We start from the raw sequence: 19,861 nt of genomic DNA, 5'->3' as shown, positions 1-19,861 counted from the left end.
TTGGTTCTCACTATGCATACATCCATACAATGATGAAGTACAAAATTATTATATTTAGAGCATAATCTATCAATTTGCACATACAAGAAAATCTAATACTTTTTTATACATAATCTTCTACAATACTTATAATAATTAAACACAATAAACTTTTCCTAGATGTGGAAAGGAATATGTGACATCCCTATTTTCCACAACCGAAAAAAACTTTTTCATTACTCTTGAAAAACCATAACGTCTTTGTTTGCGGAAAATCTCAGTATATTAAAACATTTTTAGTACAAATATTTGTCTAAAAAATAATAAAACTCCAAGGAAGTCATAATTAGTACACAACATAGTTACAGTGTAAGGACCTAACGGCCCTAAACACTATTGCGTGTCTTCTCTTTAATCACTCAACATCCTATTAAACTCTCGAATAGTCTTAGCACTGCTACCTATGATGCATATGAATTGCGTGGGTCAGGTTGGAAATTTGATAAGATACATAGTGTTATCAATCCCATAATGTTATTATGATAATAATCCATAATCATTAAACCTACAAAACCAATTATTTCCTAACAATATATATATATATATATATATATATATATATATATATATATATATATATATATATATATATAATTCAATGAAGAAATCTATAAAACAAGGTATCCACACATATCCTGCTTAATTGATTCTCACGAATCCAAATCAACGATCATATGGAAGAATCATCTTACTTCACGAATCATTTAAAGCAATTGTTCGACTACACAGCTAGTGGATTCCTTGACCGATATAATTCATAAAAGGAAACCATGTAGAGAATGGAGTACTCAAATGCACATACAATCCATTCCCTTGAATAATATGATTCATTAACACCAACATGTAATCAGCCTACTAGTGTTCCACCTACCTTTCTAAAATGGTTAGTGGTCATCATCTTAGACCGACATATGACATATACGGAACCCACTTCGGGCTCGTGATTGTGGCACGAAAAACAAAACACTCCTCTCCGTTCCAATCTCACACCAGAAAATGTGACTACCCAATATCCAACTTATCAAGTAACTCTAGTACGTAACCTGTACCCCGACAAGTGATAGTGCCACAAAACAAATTTCTACTCTTTGTTTTGTACTTATATAATTCCTTAAATGATTACTATACATTTATTCAACTTACTCTGAACTAGGCATCCTTGATAAGTCTTACTTTATCACTAGACAAGACTACGATGCATCTAATTATAATTGCTTAGAGCATTTATATATGTGTTTTCAATATTTTTTCAAGATTTTTCTCAAAATAAAAAATGTTTGAAAAACTACAAAGTGATATAAATGAGTTTTTTCAAACCAAAACATTTTCAAAAATCTTATAGATTAACAACATATTTTTTCAAAAGTTGCGAAATGTTTCATAAATTTTTAACCAATTATAACAGACAACTTATATAAAAATAAATAAATAAACACACTGAAAAATGCTATCTTATTATGAAGATATAACTAGTTTCTTCAAGTAAAGTTTTTTTTTTTTTTTTCATGAAACAAGTTGTTGAAATAGTTCTCATGTTGCAACGTTGTATATTCTTTTAAAAAGTCAATATAAATATTTAAAAAGTTAACAACATTTATGGATATTTAGTAGTAGTAAGTTTTTCTTTTATTTATTACTTAATGGTATAGTGAAACATTTAACTTTTATTAACCAATTTCATTAATTATAAAGTATTATTTTGTCTATTTAAGAACCTTTTATGCTTCATCGCCTCAACCACAATCAATATCATTATGCACCTCATAAAAAAATAAATTTGTATTTTAGATATATTTTCTTTTCCAATATAACACTTGCTTGTGTTTATGGGCCTCGGTATAACGTTACGGTTGCGAAAAATATCAAAAATAGCAATGCTTTCTTGCAAGTCAAAAGACGACGATATTGGTGATAAGAGTCTATCTTTTAATCTACAGTTCCAATGGAAGTCTTGTTCGAATCACTGGGAAACCACACTCTACTTTTGTCATTTTTATTGGGAGTTAAAAGAACAAGTTTTTGACGTTTACAACAGACTGATGATAGATATATTAAACTTAGATTTTGGGGATAACAACCCTTGTAACTGGTTAATTCAAGAAGATGGATTTTACTTGTATGATTTCAACAAGAAAAGTTGGGGTCGTCAATATGATTGGAGACCCAGAGATCTACTATAGATGAGTTGTATTTAAGTTATCAGTATATGAAATAACATTTTAAGGTTCTCAATTTGCCGGTTAAAAAATCTATATTATGCACCTTGATTATGACTGCATGCTGACACGTTTAATTGTTTTCTTATTATGTCAAAATAGAGAACTTTTTTTTGAACAACTAAATGGTTGAAAAAACAAAACATAACAAGCTAGAGATATTGGAAAATGTTCGTTGGGTTTTAAAGTCAATCAACCCAAAAAAGGTAAATCTTAGAGTTAAGAACATCTAATGTAACAAATATAAAAATTAGGTTGATGTCCATCGATCGTCGACCGTAACTAATGTTAACGAAAGACCTAATGCACAATATTTTTATAAATATAAATGTATATTTGAATAATAAAGATTGTTTAATTTACATTACCATTTGTACATAACTAGATATAGGCATGTAAAATTAGTAAAGTACGTACATGCATGTTTATGTAGTGAAGGAATTAATTTATAAAATATCTAAGTCTATACATGTATTATATGTAAAAATAAACTACAAATGGACTTTATCATCAAATTGTAAGTTCATAAAAAATTAAATGAAGTATGAAATATATGTGTGTATACATTGGGTTAGAAATCTCGAAATTTAGCACCATGAATTCACAAAAGTCTATTTTTGACATACTATACTTCATTTAAGGACTGGTACCTACATTACCTCCAAATACATCTAGAACTAGTATTTAAGGCCAAAGTCAACTCCTAAGAGTCTACCCTCCTCCTTCTTACATGATTAAGGCCTTCCAACCACCCAATCTCATCTTTCCATTATGTAGTATGTACCACTTATTAATGAAGGCTGCTTTAGAGTTTCACTTAGAAGTACAAAGTAGATGGAGCCTTCTATACCCCATCTTATGCCCTCACGTTTTCTTTCCATTTCTCCCCTCCAACACATAAAAGTTTCTACACTAAAAGTACCAAAATGATTGCAAAGAGTAAGGCCTTAAATTCTAAAAATAAACTAAATACACCTACTTGAAGAGAACCAAGTTTGGAGTAATAAAAGGACTCAATAAGGCTGGAACTGGCAGCCCCAAAACACCCTTCAACCTCCTTCATATCTACCTTTTGCTATCCTAAGTTCGAAAGCCATCAAGAACACCTCCACAGGAGGTGTTTGCTGGCAGTTTCCGGCGAGAAAAAGAGGCAGCATCCTTACGATTTCCTTCCCTGTTTAATCAATTTTAGAGGCAGCCCAAGCACTCCCCTGTGATCGAAGTTGCAGCCACTCGTTGCCCTCCTTGGTGACTGCTGAAACAAGAAGAAGAGGAGGCGAGAAGGTTGCCGAAACAACTTCCGGCCACCCCATTTCCATCGACAGCCACCAGGGCTATTTTGGTGAGCCTTTTCATCCATTTTAAAAATCTGAAAAAGTTTTCTTTTTTGTGCATTCTTCTTAGTTTCAATAAACTCAAATGAGATTTCTTTGTTGATAGGTGAAACAACGGGGTCTTGAACGAAGAAAAAATCTCACCGAAACCTCCGTCTAAACTTCAGAATCACACGCTCAATGTGAGTCTTTATGATCCCGTTTTACACTTTTCAATTGTTTTGGGGGGAGATACATACTGAAGTGTTGGGTTATAAGTTTGATGCATAATAGATTTATAGTTTACATGCATGCATAACTAGTGTTACATATTACAACTCTTGATAGTTAAACGTGTCACAAATAAATATTGTTATTACTGAAGTATGTTAAAAATAATGTGATTGTTATTTGCTAAGCAAAAGAGTTTATTAAGTCATTAGATGTCTAAATAAAAAAATGTGGGAATAAAAGTGTGAGAAAAGAATAGGTTAATAAAAGTAAGGATATAAGATTTGTGGAGATGAATATAAGCGTTGTTAAGAACTAATGTCGTAGTTTTCGATAGTCGAATATTTTATTACCAAAACCTTGTCAAACTTATTAAAATGATATATATAACAACATAACTTGTAATGTTGGGTTTAATGGTCATAAAGTCTGAATATGAGAAAGTTAAATGAAATGATAAAATAAAAATATACATATAACTTATAAACTTGTATCTAAAATATGAAAATAACCCACAAACATATATGTAAAGTATAATACGAAATTTTGTCGATAAATAATGTATGCGTATTTTATAAGAGTAAGTTTACTTATGAACGGAAATAATATAATTTAGATAATAGCAAAGTTGAATATATAATAAGGACGAATTAAGGTGATACACGGTCAACCGACTTAATACCGAAATATATGGGTTATTCGACAACTCGAACGAACGTCCTCCCTATCGGTTGAAGTACAAAACTAGTCGAATTATTATTGCCATAATATTCAAAGGCTAAGTTAAATTCACTATTTAACTAATTTCGCTAAGCTGTGAAAATCTTAATAATCTAACGTTCACGTTAGTGACCGTAGTAACGACGGATTTGGGAGCCGATGAAATGTTGTCATGGAATTTATGGATTTGTATCCCATGTGTGTTTGTGTGAGGATTTTTGCGAAGGGGTGAAAGAGGGAGTTTTGTGATGGGGTGTTTTTCTTTCATTATGATTAAAATCCTATGTCACAACCACAAACCAAACGGCGGAAACGTCCGGGGGTGGGTGACTTCATTTGTAGTATCACAACACATGCATTTATAGAAATCAAAGTATGAAGAACCACTGCATTAATAGGTAAAAGTTTATACATGTGTTTAATCATAGAATATTGTCACTAAAATAGTTGATACAAAATATAGAAGACATGACTCAAAATGGCTCTGTCTTCTCAGAAGCTTGGGGAGTACTTATCTACCGATTCATTGAGAATACAAGTAATTTGAAAAGGAGTATCAACATAAAGTTGAGTGACTGCATAAGTATTTATGTTCGAAAGCTTGTTTTTCTATTCATTGAATATGTAAAACTGTTCCAGAAAATCCTATATTTTCTTTTGTATGTGAAAAATAGTTTTAATTCCATAAATCCGTTCCATTTGTAAACCAGAATTTTGTATTTGAATTCCTTTGTAAAACGTATAAAAGTGATTGTGCCTGGCTCCACCAGTTGTTATTGTAAACTGTAATGTAATACTGTAAATTGTATCTTTGTAAAATTAGTACTTTGAAATGTACTCAAGTTTAGTTCATTATACGCTAACCGTATTGTTTAATATCTTTTTCATGAGTTTATTATAGTCATACTATGACTAGATGGCCTAATACGACACTTTAGAGGCGTCGAAAATGTTGATAACAATTGTCACCCCAGACCTGTCGGTCTAACTTTAGCTAATAGTTTAGGTGCGGGATTGTCAATCCCATACAGATCTATACACATTTTTTTCGATCCATATGATGGAGATTCAGGACTTTAACTATGTTGTTTAAATGTACTAACAACTTGCACATATTAACTCCTAGAAAAGTATATAGATGTTACGTGTATAATAACGATGAAAACTCAATTATTCTGAAATAAATGATTGTTAGTAAGTTTCTTGTTTAGTATTTTTGAAATGTATTTGCAAATTGTTCACACTTGTGTGGTTTTGAAATCCAACCCTTTTTATTGTAAAACAATGTACTAGCGTATACTTGACTCGTGTGTTAGTGTTCTTGAATCATAAATTATACCTACTATAATTTATATGTATTTTCTATATTGATATTAACTATTCATGAATCCAACCTCTTGCTCAAGAAGTTATAAAGAGTATTGAAACCGAATAAAATAACCTTTATAGTTATATACATATACAATTATATAAATATGATTTTTGGGGAAAAATATAAGTTGGTATAACCTTTTTAAGAATTTAAACACCTTAAAATATTTATGATGACTTGATGTCATTTTAACATTATTTGAAATCATTTGTAACACAAAACCTTTGTGTTAGACTTGTATCCCCCCCCCCCCCCCCCTTAAAACTATAAAAAGTATGAAAAATGTGGGGGTATGAACTCACTTGATAAGTGGTGAATCGGGCAGCGTTTCGTTTCTAGTAATGATCTTTCTGGACGTAACTGCGGGTTTTTGGTGAAAAACCAGGCTTCATGCGGACAGAGTTTCGGCTCGGGAACTCTGTTTCTCGGGATCTTTGGGGCTCTGGGAATCTCTTCGGGTCTCGGGATGATACCGGGGCTTCGGGGGTATAAATTGCACATAAATCGAGATAATACGGGTGAGAGAGAAGAGATTGAGCAACCCTAAACGGATACCCTTGTGATCTATTTATAGGTGGTCTGACCCTCGAATGCAGCGCATTCCCGAACGCAGCGCGTTCCTTGGACGAACACAACGCGTTCCACCGTGCGTCATGGATTACGAACTTCAGACTTGACATGCGATGGGACAGGCTCTGGGCTCCAAACGCGGGGCGTTCCGCATTTGGTAAGCATTCCTCGAACTTCAAAAATTTATATCTTTCGCATACGAGCTCCGTTTTCGACGTTCTTTATATCCACGCGAATGTGAGATTATGCTCTACAACTCTCGTTTAGACTCCGTTGGCGAATTTTGAATTTATATTTAATATTATATTTTTAACTGGCTGGGACATTAAAAGTTTGTTAAAAATGCATAACTTCTTCATTCGACGGCCGTTTCCATCTGTATTTTTATCGTTCTACTACTAATATCGAGATCTTCAATTCTCGTTTAGGTTGCGTCGGCTAAAAATCACTCGATCTCTATTTCGAGTTTTTAGCTGTCTACGACTATGTTCGACACTTAGAAAAATCATAACTTCCTCATACGAAGTCAGATTTGGACGTTCTTTTTATGTATGTTTACAGTTTAATGAGATCTACGACTTTCATTTAGATACCTAAGGCTAAAAAGTATTTTTCTTGAGATTTCGCTTTTTACGCTTAACAGTGTTTTACTAGTTTTAACGCGGATCTTTGATTAGTCATAACTTCTTCGTTATAACTCGGATTTGAGTGTTCTTTATATTTCTGAAAACCTTGACACGATATCTATCATTTTATGCAACCCAATTGAGACTTTTGAACATTTCCTTTCTGACTCTATTTTTATTATATCCAAAAATAGATTACCATACTTGACTTTAGGTCATTATATTAACTTGAAATATCGGGTTGTCATATCCTAGAATTGTAACCCAACACTATAACCGTTAATCTGGGAGGGGTCTTATACTGCAGGTCTATGTACACGTTATATATTTATAATAAAGAACTTTGGTGTAGATCTATTTCGTAAGGAAAGATTTATGTGGGTCGGTATTTTCCTCGTCTGTGATGGCTAGCTACAACTTCATTTGACGAAACAACAGGCGTCAAGTGCTTCTTTCTTTGTTATTAGACGACTATTTTGAAACGTTAGTAATGATCCTAATTTCTCCTTTTGTTTTGCCCTTGTGGACCGGAACTCCTATAATGTCAGTTATAGGCTATTTGTTAAAATGAAGAGTTATATTTTGAAGAAGTATTGGTCTAGGATGAGTTATTCCTCCCAAATTGGCCCGAATGTTTAATATTGTTTAGGTTGTTAACTACCTCTCTTTATGACATAGCTCTTCGTAAGCGGACACACTCCAAATAATAGAATTGTCACGGGAATACCTAATCATTATCGTTAAAATTATATGAGTAGTAAAAATATGAGTTACCGGGCATTGAAAAATATTTTGAATTATTAAAATGCTCGGAGTCAAAGAAAACCTATAAAGCTCACCAACATTATTGTTGACGTATTTTCAAAATGTGTGTATCTCTAGGTGTTCAAAGTGGCCGGAAGAGCTCTCACCTAGTGTGAGAACAAAACATTTGACATTGGAAATAAATGGTCAAATCTATAGTAGCCTTTTGTCTCTTTTATGTTTTGCAGAAAATTGCATTCCGCGTTTAACGCTTATGGATTAAATAAACAGTGTAACTATTCGTATTTCGGATTTTGGAAAAATGTAATGATGTATAAATCCTGCTATTATTTCATTATATGTTGTTGAGTATGATTCAAAATGTTTCGTCTCAACCCCAGTGTTTCCGCAGTTTGGTCGGGGTGTGACAGATTGGTATCAGAGCTAACGACTATAGCGAATAAATACTTCCTTAGGAGAGCGCAACTATAGTCTAAGGGCTTACTCTAATAGGTCTAGGTATTCCTAAACTTATATCATCTTGCTATTAGACTTACCCTATAAGTCTACGATGCAGTATGCGTAGATTCTTTTACTGGATCTACGATTCTAGAACCAGGATCATTCCTATAAACTTACTAACGATATGTATAAATTAATAATATATAAATAAATTAAAAATTTAGAGAAATAATACAAAAGTTTAAAAGTCAAATAATCATTTAGGTTCTCTAGTAGATAGGGGGTACCACAACTAAACCTAATTGCACGCCTAAGTTTTATTATGGTAAGATTCTACGCACTATTGAAATTAAGTGAATTAATTGATTTGTGTAAACGATTGGAAAAATACAAATAAAATGGAATTTTACTCGTGATTAATTGATAATTGTGCATAAATAAATAATAACGATAATTAAATTTATTTATAATAGAAACCGCCAAGAGTGGGACGAGAACGATCAAGAGGTGGACTCAACTTACCTCCTACCAGGGAACCCCACTATTTCCCGGCTCCACCGGCTGCGGGAATGCCAATACTGATTGAGGATAGAGAGCCTGAGGAGGATCCAAGAAAGGATCTAGAGGAGGTGGAATAGGAGCCTGAAAAAGGAATGGAACTTGAGGCATACGAGTGTGTAGGAGATGTGACCCCAATAAAAGAAGAAGAACTCCTTGCATCACCACCACCTCTTTCTTACTACTTGGGTTCAAGGATACTTCGTAATCGGAAACACGCATAGAAGACCATTCCCACATGTGGAAGTGTTAAGAAGACACCTAGGATGAAAGTTCACGGTTTTCAGGGTCTCACAGTAAACTTTCACCCATACCACACTGACCTAGCTGAGCCTACACCAAACCCTATGCCTCAAGCTTCTTGTGAAACAAAGAAGAGGAGAATCCATGATCCCGCTTTGATTAAAGATTTAGTGAATTAATGGGTCAGAGACCAGGGAGGAACCTATTGGTTTGAGGTAGGGCAATGTTCAGGTACAAAAACCTCAACCACCACTGAGGCAGATATGTTGTCCTTTTGTTTAACTGTACCATGTTCGCAAGGTCGAGTCCACGGATGGCGAGGTGTATACTATCAGTGGCAATGATGTTGCGCGAGCCAGACGGATGGAGGAAATGAGAACTCAGAGGGGACGATACTAGGAGGACATGAAGAAAGATCGAAGCAAGAATCAGTTTATGTATGACTTTACGGTCACTGAGGAGATTCATAGGCTAGAGACCGAGGGACAGATTCGGGAGGCTCTGTAAAGGGCTGTCGAGGCAGATGTTGGAGCTAGAGGAGCGCTGGAGCGACTAAGGACTGTGGATGAATAGATTCAATAGATCTTGGACGCGATATCCCACAAATTTGGATTGGGATCGTCTAGGTTAAAGAGAAGGTTGGTTAGGGAAGGTGTTTGGGCAAGTCATGATTGATTGCCAATTTTGGAATAAAAATTCAGATATGTAATAGGAATATGGTTCGCTTAGTGACCCTCGGATAATATAAATTATCGTGTAAGCGGTAATAGCAGGAACTTATTGGAGTCTTGCAAATTTTAAGGTGGCCGACTTATTGTAAACATGTTAAAATTGTCGTCCTTAGCATGTGGATTTTATTGTAATGCAAATGAATGTAAACCCTTGAAATGATTATGTGAAATATATAAAACATATATTATTATTATTATGTGTTGTTACGTGATGATTGTTGTGTCCATTTGTTGATTGCATTCAGAAACAATTGTAAACCATTATAAATAATTGAAAACATGGTCGATGAAACACTTACAATTGAAAATTATCCAATAGATCGACACCATGTTACCAAGGAAGAAGAGTAAACAAATGAAAAGCGACCTCAATCTCTAAGGTTGGAGCTAACAGTTCCACCCATGACATCTTGACCTAAGAGAGGCCGACCCAACACAAGGCCAACAAAAATTTCGGTTATGGAAACACCTGTTAGCGATGTACCACTACCATCACCACTTCCCGAGGCAAGAATGCCTCAAAAAACAGCAGAGCTAGAGCAACTAATCTCAGATCGCCTTTCCATCGCTATGGCAAAAACAGGAAGCGCGAATGCAAGAACTCCCATCATTGAAATTAAAGAACTCGAGACTAGGCGCAGAAGTAGTTCAAACATTAACCCTATTAAGACTCAAAGGGTTTGCACCTATAAAGACTTTATGAACTACGATCCCAAGTACCTCTATGGAAATGAAGGTATAATCAGCCTTACTAGATGGTTCAAAATGATGGAGTCCGTATTTCAGATCGGTTCCATCGCTAAAGACAACAAAGTGCGTTTTGTTGCCTGTACTTTCATGGATGCAACATTGTCTTGGTGGAACGAACAAGTTAAGACACTAGGCATCGTCTCAGCCAACTCCCTTTCTTTAGGAGAACTGAACACCTTGTTGATAGTAGAGTACTGTCCCGGGGACGAAGTTCAAAATCTAGAAAATGAGCTATGGAACTTAAAGATGAAAGGATCAGACATTAAAGCCTACACATCCAAATTTAATGACCTTGCTCTATTGTGCCCATTGTTGGTAACCTCAGAACATGTGAAGATTGAACGCTATATTTGGGGTCTGTCTTCCAAGATCAAGGGTATGGTCATGTCTTCAAGACCTAAAACCTTTGAGAGCATTAAGAATATGGATAATCGACTGACTAACAATGAGGTCAGTCAGGGAAACATGGAAGCTATAGTCAAAACCCCTAAGTCTGAACCAAACAAGAAACAAAAATTCTCTGGAGGAAAACCAATCCCACCCAAGCAGCAAGAAACCAAGAAAGTCTATGCGGCAACTCCAACAGTAACAACAACACCTATACCACAAAGGAACTACGCAAAAAATACCTAAAGTGTAACGTTTGCAATAGAAACCACCTAGGAGAGTGTTACCATTACACCTGGTGTAACAGGAAGGGGCATACTGCAAACTACTATAGGAACGTTACGAGCACAGGAGGAAAACAAAACTTCAGAGCTGGAAATGGGGAACAAAGAATATGCTATGAGTGTGGAGAGAAATGTCACATCTCACGAGTCTTCCCAAAAGGGAAGAATAAAGGTGGGAATGCCCGTGGGAGAGAATTTGTGATATTGAACAAGGACGCTAGAAGGGAAGAATAAAGGTGTGAACGCCTGTGGGAGAGAATTTGTGATATTGAACAAGGACGCTATTTAGGATCTGTCTTTGGTCATTGGTACGTTCGTTATTAATAACTTGTATGCTACAATACTTTTTGACTCCGGTGTTGATAAAAGTTTTATAACTCCGTCTTTTCAACAACTTTTAAATCACGAGTCTAGTAAATTAGAAGCAACATATGAAGTAGAAGTAGCAAACGGCAAGATAGAAAGCACTACCGAAATCTTAAAAAATTGCTTATTAATCCTAAACGACCACACTTTCCATATAGATCTCCTAACTATTTCTATAGGAAATTTCGAAATTATCATACGAATAGATTGGCTCGCTCATCACCACGCAGAGATTTTGTGCTACAAAAGGCAGTACGATTAACCTTACCTAGCAGATAAGTCATGACCATTTATGGGGATAAGTTGGGACGAAACCTTAAATTCATTTCTTGCACAAAAGGCGCATAAATATCTACATAAGAAATGTTACGCCTTTCTGACTCACATAGTGGATAAGAAGAGTGAAACAAAAGAATTGAAGGACATACCACAGGTATGTGATTTTCCCGATGTTTTTCCCCCCGGATCTACCTAGATTACCAGCGAATTGACAAGTTGAGTTTAGAATAGACCTAATCCTAGGCGCCGCACTAGTAGCTAAGTCACCTGACAGATTGGCTCCTTCTGAGATGCAAGAACTTTCAAGCCAGTTGTAGGAACTTCTGGACAAGGGTTTCATAAGACCAAGTTTCTCACCTTGAGGAGCCCCAGTCCTGTTCTTCAAGAAGAATGATGGATCATTTCGAATGTGTATCGATTACCGAGAACTAAATAAGCTGACAATAAAGAAACGATACCCACTCCCTAGAATTAATGATTTGTTTGATCAACTGCAAGGGTCTAGCTACTACTCCAAGATTGACCTGAGGTCTAAATATCACCAACTCAAGGTATTGCAAACAGACATACCAAAGACTGCATTCAGAACTTGGTATGGTCACTACAAGTTTCTTGTTATGCCCTTCAGTCTAACGAATGCCCCAACAATGCTCATGGATCTAATGAACTGTGTTTGTAAGCCTTACTTGGATAAGTTCGTGATTATATCCATTGATGATATTTTGATATTCTCACAAACAAAGGAGGAACATGGCCAACATCTACGATTGATTTTAGAACTATTGAGAAAGGAAAAGTTATATGCAAAGTTTTCCAAATGTGATTTTTGGATAAGGGAAGTGCATTCCTAGGGCACATTGTTAGCAATAAAGGAATACAAGTGGACCTTGGAAAAATTGAAGCAATCAAGAATTGGGAAGCATCAAGAACACCGACTAAAGTGCGCCAATTTTTAGGACTTGCTGGTTACTATCAAAGGTTTATCGAAAATTTTTCCAAAACAGCCAAGACTCTCACTGCACGAACACAGAAAGACGTGAAATTCAACTAGGAAGATAAGTAGAAAGATGTGTTCCAGAAATTAAAACAAATGTTGTGCAGTGCACCGATCCTATCACTCCCTAATGGAACAGAAGACTTTGTCGTTTACTATGACACGTCTCATCAAGGACTGGGTTGTGTATTAATGTAGAGAGGCAAAGTGATTGCTTATGCTTCCCGACAACTAAAAGTGCACGGGGTCAACTACACCACTCAACTCATGATCTTGAACTAGGAGCCGTGGTTTTTTCCCTAAAGACTTGGAGGCACTACTTGTATGGTACTAAATGTACTATCTTTACAGATCAAAAGAGTCTCCAACATATCTTCAACCGAAAAGAACTCAACACGAGACAAAAAAGATGGGTTGAACAACTAAATGATTACAACTGTTAATTTCGTTATCACCCTGACAAGGCTAATGTAATGGTAGACGCTTTGAGTCGAAAAGAGTATGTCAAAACCTAGACGTGTTCGTGCACTGACCATAACCATTCATTCCAATCTAAGTACACAGATATGGGAAACTTAACTCGAAGCTGTAAAAAAAGAGAACATTGCAGACGAAATCCTACGAGGAATGGAAAAACAATTCTAGCTTAGGGATGATGGGACACAATATTTCATGGACCGAATCTGGACGCCGAAATTTGGAGAAGTCAGGAGTCTAGTCATGGATGAAGCCCATAAAATGAGATATTCTGTCCATTCCGGCTCCTACAAGATGTACCAGGACGTAAAAAGATTGTATTAGTGGCCGAACATGAAAGCAGAAATTGCTATGTACGTAACCAAGTGCTTGACCTGATGTCTTTCATGTCTTAAATTTGAAAAAGTGTTTGGCTGATGACCTTTCGAAGAGATCGAGTTAAATGCTGAACTGCACTTCGTAGAAGAACCAATTGATATTATTGACCATGAGATCAAGAAATTGAGACAAAGTTACATTCCTATCGTAAAAGTGCGTTGGAACTCTAAAAGGGGAGCAAAGTTCACTTGGGAGCGTGAAGACCAAATGAAGAAGAAATACCCCTAACTGTTCGAGGATGTTTCATCTATTAGTTTAACTTTGGGGTGAAATTCTTTCAACGGGGGGAGAATGTAACAACTGCAATAATTAGGTCGATGTCTGTCGATCAATGACTGTAACTAATGTTAACGAAAGACCTAATGCACGATATTTTTACAAATATAAATGTATATTTTATTAATAAGGATTGTTTTATATACATTACCTTTCGTACATGACTAGATATACACAAATAAAATCAGTAAAGTACATGTTTATGTAGTGAAGGAATTAATTTATAAAATATCTAATTCTATACATGTATTATATGTAATAATAAACTACAAATGGACCTTATCTTCATATGGAAAGTTCATAACAAATTAAATGAAGTATGAAATATATGTGTGTATACATAGGTTTAGAAATCTCGAAATTTAGCACCATCAATACACAAAAGTCCATTTTTGACATACTATACCTCATTTAAGGACTAGTACCTATATTACCTCCGAATCCATCTAGAACTAGAATTAAAGGCCAAAGTCAACTCCGAAGAGTCTACCCTCCTCCATCTTACGTGATTAAGGCCCTCCAACCACCAAATCTCATCTTCCCATTATGTAGCAAGTACCACTCATAAAGAAGGTTTCTTTTAAGTTTCACTTAGAAGTAGAAAGTAGATGGAGACTTCTATACCCGATATTATGCCCTCACGTTTTCTTTTCCTTTCTCCCCACTAACACTTCAAAATTTCTGCATTAAAAGTACTAAAATCATTACAAAGAGCAAGGCCTTCACTTTTAAAAATAAACTAAAGTACACCCATTTGAAGAGAGCCAAATTTGGAGCTATAAAAGGACTCACTAAGGCTGGAAATGGCAGCCCCAAAACACCCTTCAACCTACTTCCTGTCTACCTTTTCCTATCCTATGTTCGAAAGCCATCAAGTACACCCACTTGAAGAGAGCCAGATTTGGAGCTATAAAAGGACTCACTAAGGCTGGAAATGGCAGCCCCAAAACACCCTTCAACGTACTTCCTCTCTACCTTTTCCTATCCTATGTTCCAAATCCATCAAGAACGCCTCCACCGGAGGTGTTTGCTGGCAGTTTCCAGAGAGACAAAAAGGCAACAACCTCACGATTTCCTTCTCTGTTTAATCACTTTTCGAGGTAGGCCCAAGCACTACCTTGTGATCGAAGTTGCTGCCACTCGTTCCCCTCCTTGGTAACTGCTGAAACAGGAAGAAGAGGAGGCGAGAAGGCTGTCGGAACAACTTCCGGCCACCCTATTTCCGTCGACAGCCACCGGGGCTGTTTTGGTGAGCCTTTTCATCCATTTTAAAAATCTGAAAAATGTTGTTGTTTTGTGCATTCTTTTTATGTTCAATAAACTAAAATGAGATTTGTTTGTTGAAGGGTGAAACAACCGAGTCTTGAACGAAGCAAAAATATCACCGAAACCTCGGTCCAAAATCGAGAATCACACGCTCAATGTGAGTCTTTATGGCCCCGTTTTACATTGTTCAATAGTTTTGGGGGGAGATACATACTTAAGTGTTGTGTTATAACCTTGATGAATAATAGATTTATAGTTTACATGCATGTATAACTAGTGTTACATTTACAACTCTTGATAGTTAAACATGTCACAAATGACTATTGTTATTACTAAAGTATGATAAAAATAATGTGATTGGTATTTGTTAAACAAAATAGTCTATTAATTCATTAGATGTCTAAATAAAAAAAATGTGGGAATTAAAGTGTGAGAAAAGAATAGGTTAATAAAAGTAATGATGTAAGATTTGTGGAGATGAATATAAGTGTTGTTAAGAACTAATGTCGTAGTTTTTGATAGTTGAATATTTTATTACCAAAACCTTGTCAAAATTTTTGAAATGATATGTATAACCATACATATTAGGTTTTTGGGTTTAATGGTCATAAAGTCTCAATATGAGAATGTTAAACGAAATGATAAAACAAAAATATACATATTACTTATAAACTCGTATCTAGAGTATGAAAGTAACCCACAAACATATATGTTAAAGTATAATACGAAATTTTGTCGATAAAGAATGTATGTGTATTTTCTAAGACTACGTTTACTTATGAACAAAAATAATATAATTTCGACAATAACAAAGTTGAAAATATAATAAGGATGGGTTATGGTGATAAACGGTCAACGACTCGACATATATGTGTTATTCGACTACACAAACGAACGTCCTCCCTATAGGTTGAAATACGAAACTACTCAAATTATTATCGCCACAATATTCGAACGCTAAGTTAAAGTAGCTATTTAACTAATTTCACTAAGCTGTGAAAATCTTAATAATCTAACATTCGCGTTAGTGACCGTAGTAAACAACGGATTTGTCAGCCGTTGAAATGTTGTCATGGAATTTTTGGATTTGGATCCCGTGTGTGTTTGTGTGACGATTTTCGTGAAAGGGGTGAAATATGGAGTTTTATGATGTGGTGTTTTTCTTTTATTAGGATCAAAATCCTAGAATTGAAACCCAGCGCTATAACCATTAATCTAGGAGGGGTCTTATAATGTAAGTCTATATACACGTCATAGATTGATAATAAAGAGCTTTGGTGTAGATTTATTTCGTATGGAAGGATTTATTAGGGTTGGTATTTTCCCCGTATGTGGTGGCTATCTACAAATTCATCTGATGAGAAAACAGGCGTCAAGTGCTTCTTTCTTTGTTACTATACAACTATTTTGAAACGTTAGTAATGATCCCGATTTCTCCTTTTGTTGTGCCCTTGTGGACTGGAACACGTATAGTGTCGGTAACAGGCTAATTATTAGAATGAAGATTTATATTTTGGAGATGTATAGGTCTAGGATGAGTTAATCCTCCCAAATTGGCCCGAATGTTTAAGATTTTTTAGGTTTTTTACTACCTCTCTTTATGACATAGCTCTCCGTAAGTGGACACGGTCCAAATAATAGATTTGTCACGAAAATAACTAATCATTGTCGTTAAAATTATATGAGTAGTAAAAATATGCGTTTATAATTTACCGGTCATTGAAAAATATTTTGAATTATTAGAATGCTCGGAGTCAAAAGAAAACCTATAAAGCTCACCAACATTATTGTTGATGTATTTTCAAAATGTATTATGTATCTGTAGATGTTCAAAGTGGCCGAAAGAGCTCTCACCCAGTGTGAGAACGAAACATTTATTGTTGGAAATAAATAGTCGAATCTATAGTAGCGTTTTGTCTCTTTTATGTTTTGCAATAAATTGCATTCTGTGTTTAACGCTTATGGATTTAATAAACAGTGTAACTATTCGTATTTCAGATTTTGGAAGAATGTAATGATGTATAAATCTTGCTATTATTTCATTATATGTTGTTGACTATGATTCAAAATGTTTCGTCTCAACCTCGGCCTTTCCGCCGTTTGCTTGGGGTGTGACATCTACGAATGTGAAGATATGTAATTTTCTTGCTTACATGAAGTCTTATCAAATATTGTGTATGAGACGACTAAAAATTGGTTACTTGTATCATTATACAAATTAAATATGATTGATGGATGGTTGGATATAGAAAAAAATAAAGCTTATTTTATGTTAATTTTCAATTTTGGCAATGTACTATTATGCAAAATAGTAATATATTTTTCAATTTATCTTATTTGAGTATTTTATTTTGAAGCCGATGAAGAAATGTAGAGTTTCAACACCTTTTTTTACCTATACAATTTTTTTTGGATTTGATCATACGACTTCATATGATGTTAGAATTAATAAATGTTTAAACCAGCCCTGAATTTTAAACATTATAACTCTATATTAACTGTTATGTACAAAACAAACCTTACCCTATCTCGGTTTTAGTGCCTTTGATATTGGTGTTTAATATTGTTATTTTTCACTTCAAATTGTTTGGATCTAGAAAGGAATATGTGACATCCCTTATTTTTCAGAACCGAAAAAAACTTTTTCTTTACGCTTGAAAAACCATAAGATCTTTGTTTGCGAAATATATATATATTTGTTTCAAAAATAATAAAACACTAAGGATGTCATTATTAATACACAACATAGTTACAGTGTAAAGACCTAATGGTGTTGAACATTATTGCATGTCTTCTCTTTAATCACTCAACATCCTATTAAAGTCTCCAAGAGTCTTAACACTACTATATATGATGCATATAAATTGAGTGGGACGGTTTGGGAAATCTGATAAGATTCATAGTGTTTTCAATCCCATAATGTTATTATGATAATAATCCATAATCATTAAACTTGCAAAACCAGTTATTTCCAAACAATATAGATATATAATTAACCAAGGAAATCTATAAAACAAGGTACCCACACATACCCCCACATAGTTGATTCTCACGAATCCTAATCAACTATCATATCGAAGAATAATCTTACTTGACGAATCATTTAAAGAAATTGTTCGACTACACAGCTAGTAGATTCCTTGGCCGATGTAATTCATAAAAGGCAACCATGTAGAGAATGGAGTACTCAAATACACATACAATCCATACTCCTGAATTGTATGATTGATTAACACATACATGTAATCAGTCTGCTAGTGTTCCACCAAACTTTCTAAAATGGTCGATGGTCGTCATCTTAGTCCAACATATGACTTATACAGAACCCACTCATGGGCTCGTGATAATGGCACGAAAAACAAAGCACTCCTCTTTGTTCCAATCTTACACCCCTAAATGTAACTACCCAATATCCAACTTATCAACTAAATCTGGTACGTAACCTGACACGCGATAGCACCACAAAACAAATTTCTACTCTCCGTTCACGACATATATACATTCCTTAAATGATTACTATATATTTATTCAACTTATTTTGAACTAGGCATCCTTTATAAGTCTTACTTTATCACTAGACAAGACTAGGATAGACTAGGATGCATGTAATTATAATTGCTTAAAGCATTTATTATATGAGTTTTTAAGATTTTTTTCAAAATTAAAAACTTTTGAAAAATTAAAAACTGAAATAAATGAGTTTTTTCAAACCAAAACATTTTCAAAAATCGTAGAGATTAAAAAAAATTTCAGTAATTGTGAAAAGTTTCATAAATTTTTAATCTATTATAAATAAAAACCTCATATAAAAATAAATAAATAAACAAACTGAAGAAAATCTATCTTGTTATGAAGATATAACTAACTTCTTCATCTAAAGTTTTTTTTTCATGAAACAAGTTGTTGAAATAGTTCTCAAGTTGTAACCTTGTAGGTGCTTTTAAAAATTCAATATAACTATTTAAAAAGTTTAACAATATTATGGATATTTAGTAGAAGTAAGTTTTTCTTTTATTTATTACATGATGGTATAGTCAAACCTTTAACTTTTAATAACTAGTTTCATTAATTAACGAGTCATATTTTGTCTGTTTAAGAACGTTGTATACTTCATCCCCTGAACCACAATCAATATCATTATGCACCTCATAAAAAATATTTTGTATTCTACATACATTGAATTGTTCTTTTCCAATCTAACACTTGCTTGTGTTTATGGGCCTGGGTATATCGTTACAATTGCGAACAATATCAAAAATAGCAATGCTTTGGTTCACTGCAAGTCAAAAGACGACGATATTGGTGATAAGCGTCTATCTTTTAATCAACAGTTCCAATGGAAGTTTTGTTCAAATCACTGGGAAACTACACTTTGTCAAAAGAACAAGTTTTTGACATTTACAACAGAACGATGATGTGTGACAACCGGAAAATTCCTAGAACAAACAAGATCTAAACTTTAACTGTGTACAAGTGAGTTCACATCATAAAATTAATGCAATAGAAATTTGAAAGCCAAGAGGGCATGTTTATATAAATTATTATATGCATATACCACAAAATTCATGATGAGATAAAC

The sequence above is a fragment of the Lactuca serriola genome, chromosome 2 (assembly GCF_051521515.1).
Source record: "Lactuca serriola cultivar US96UC23 chromosome 2, Lser_US96UC23_V15, whole genome shotgun sequence".
NCBI lineage: Eukaryota > Viridiplantae > Streptophyta > Magnoliopsida > Asterales > Asteraceae > Lactuca > Lactuca serriola.
Note: the sequence above shows the minus strand (reverse complement) of the source record.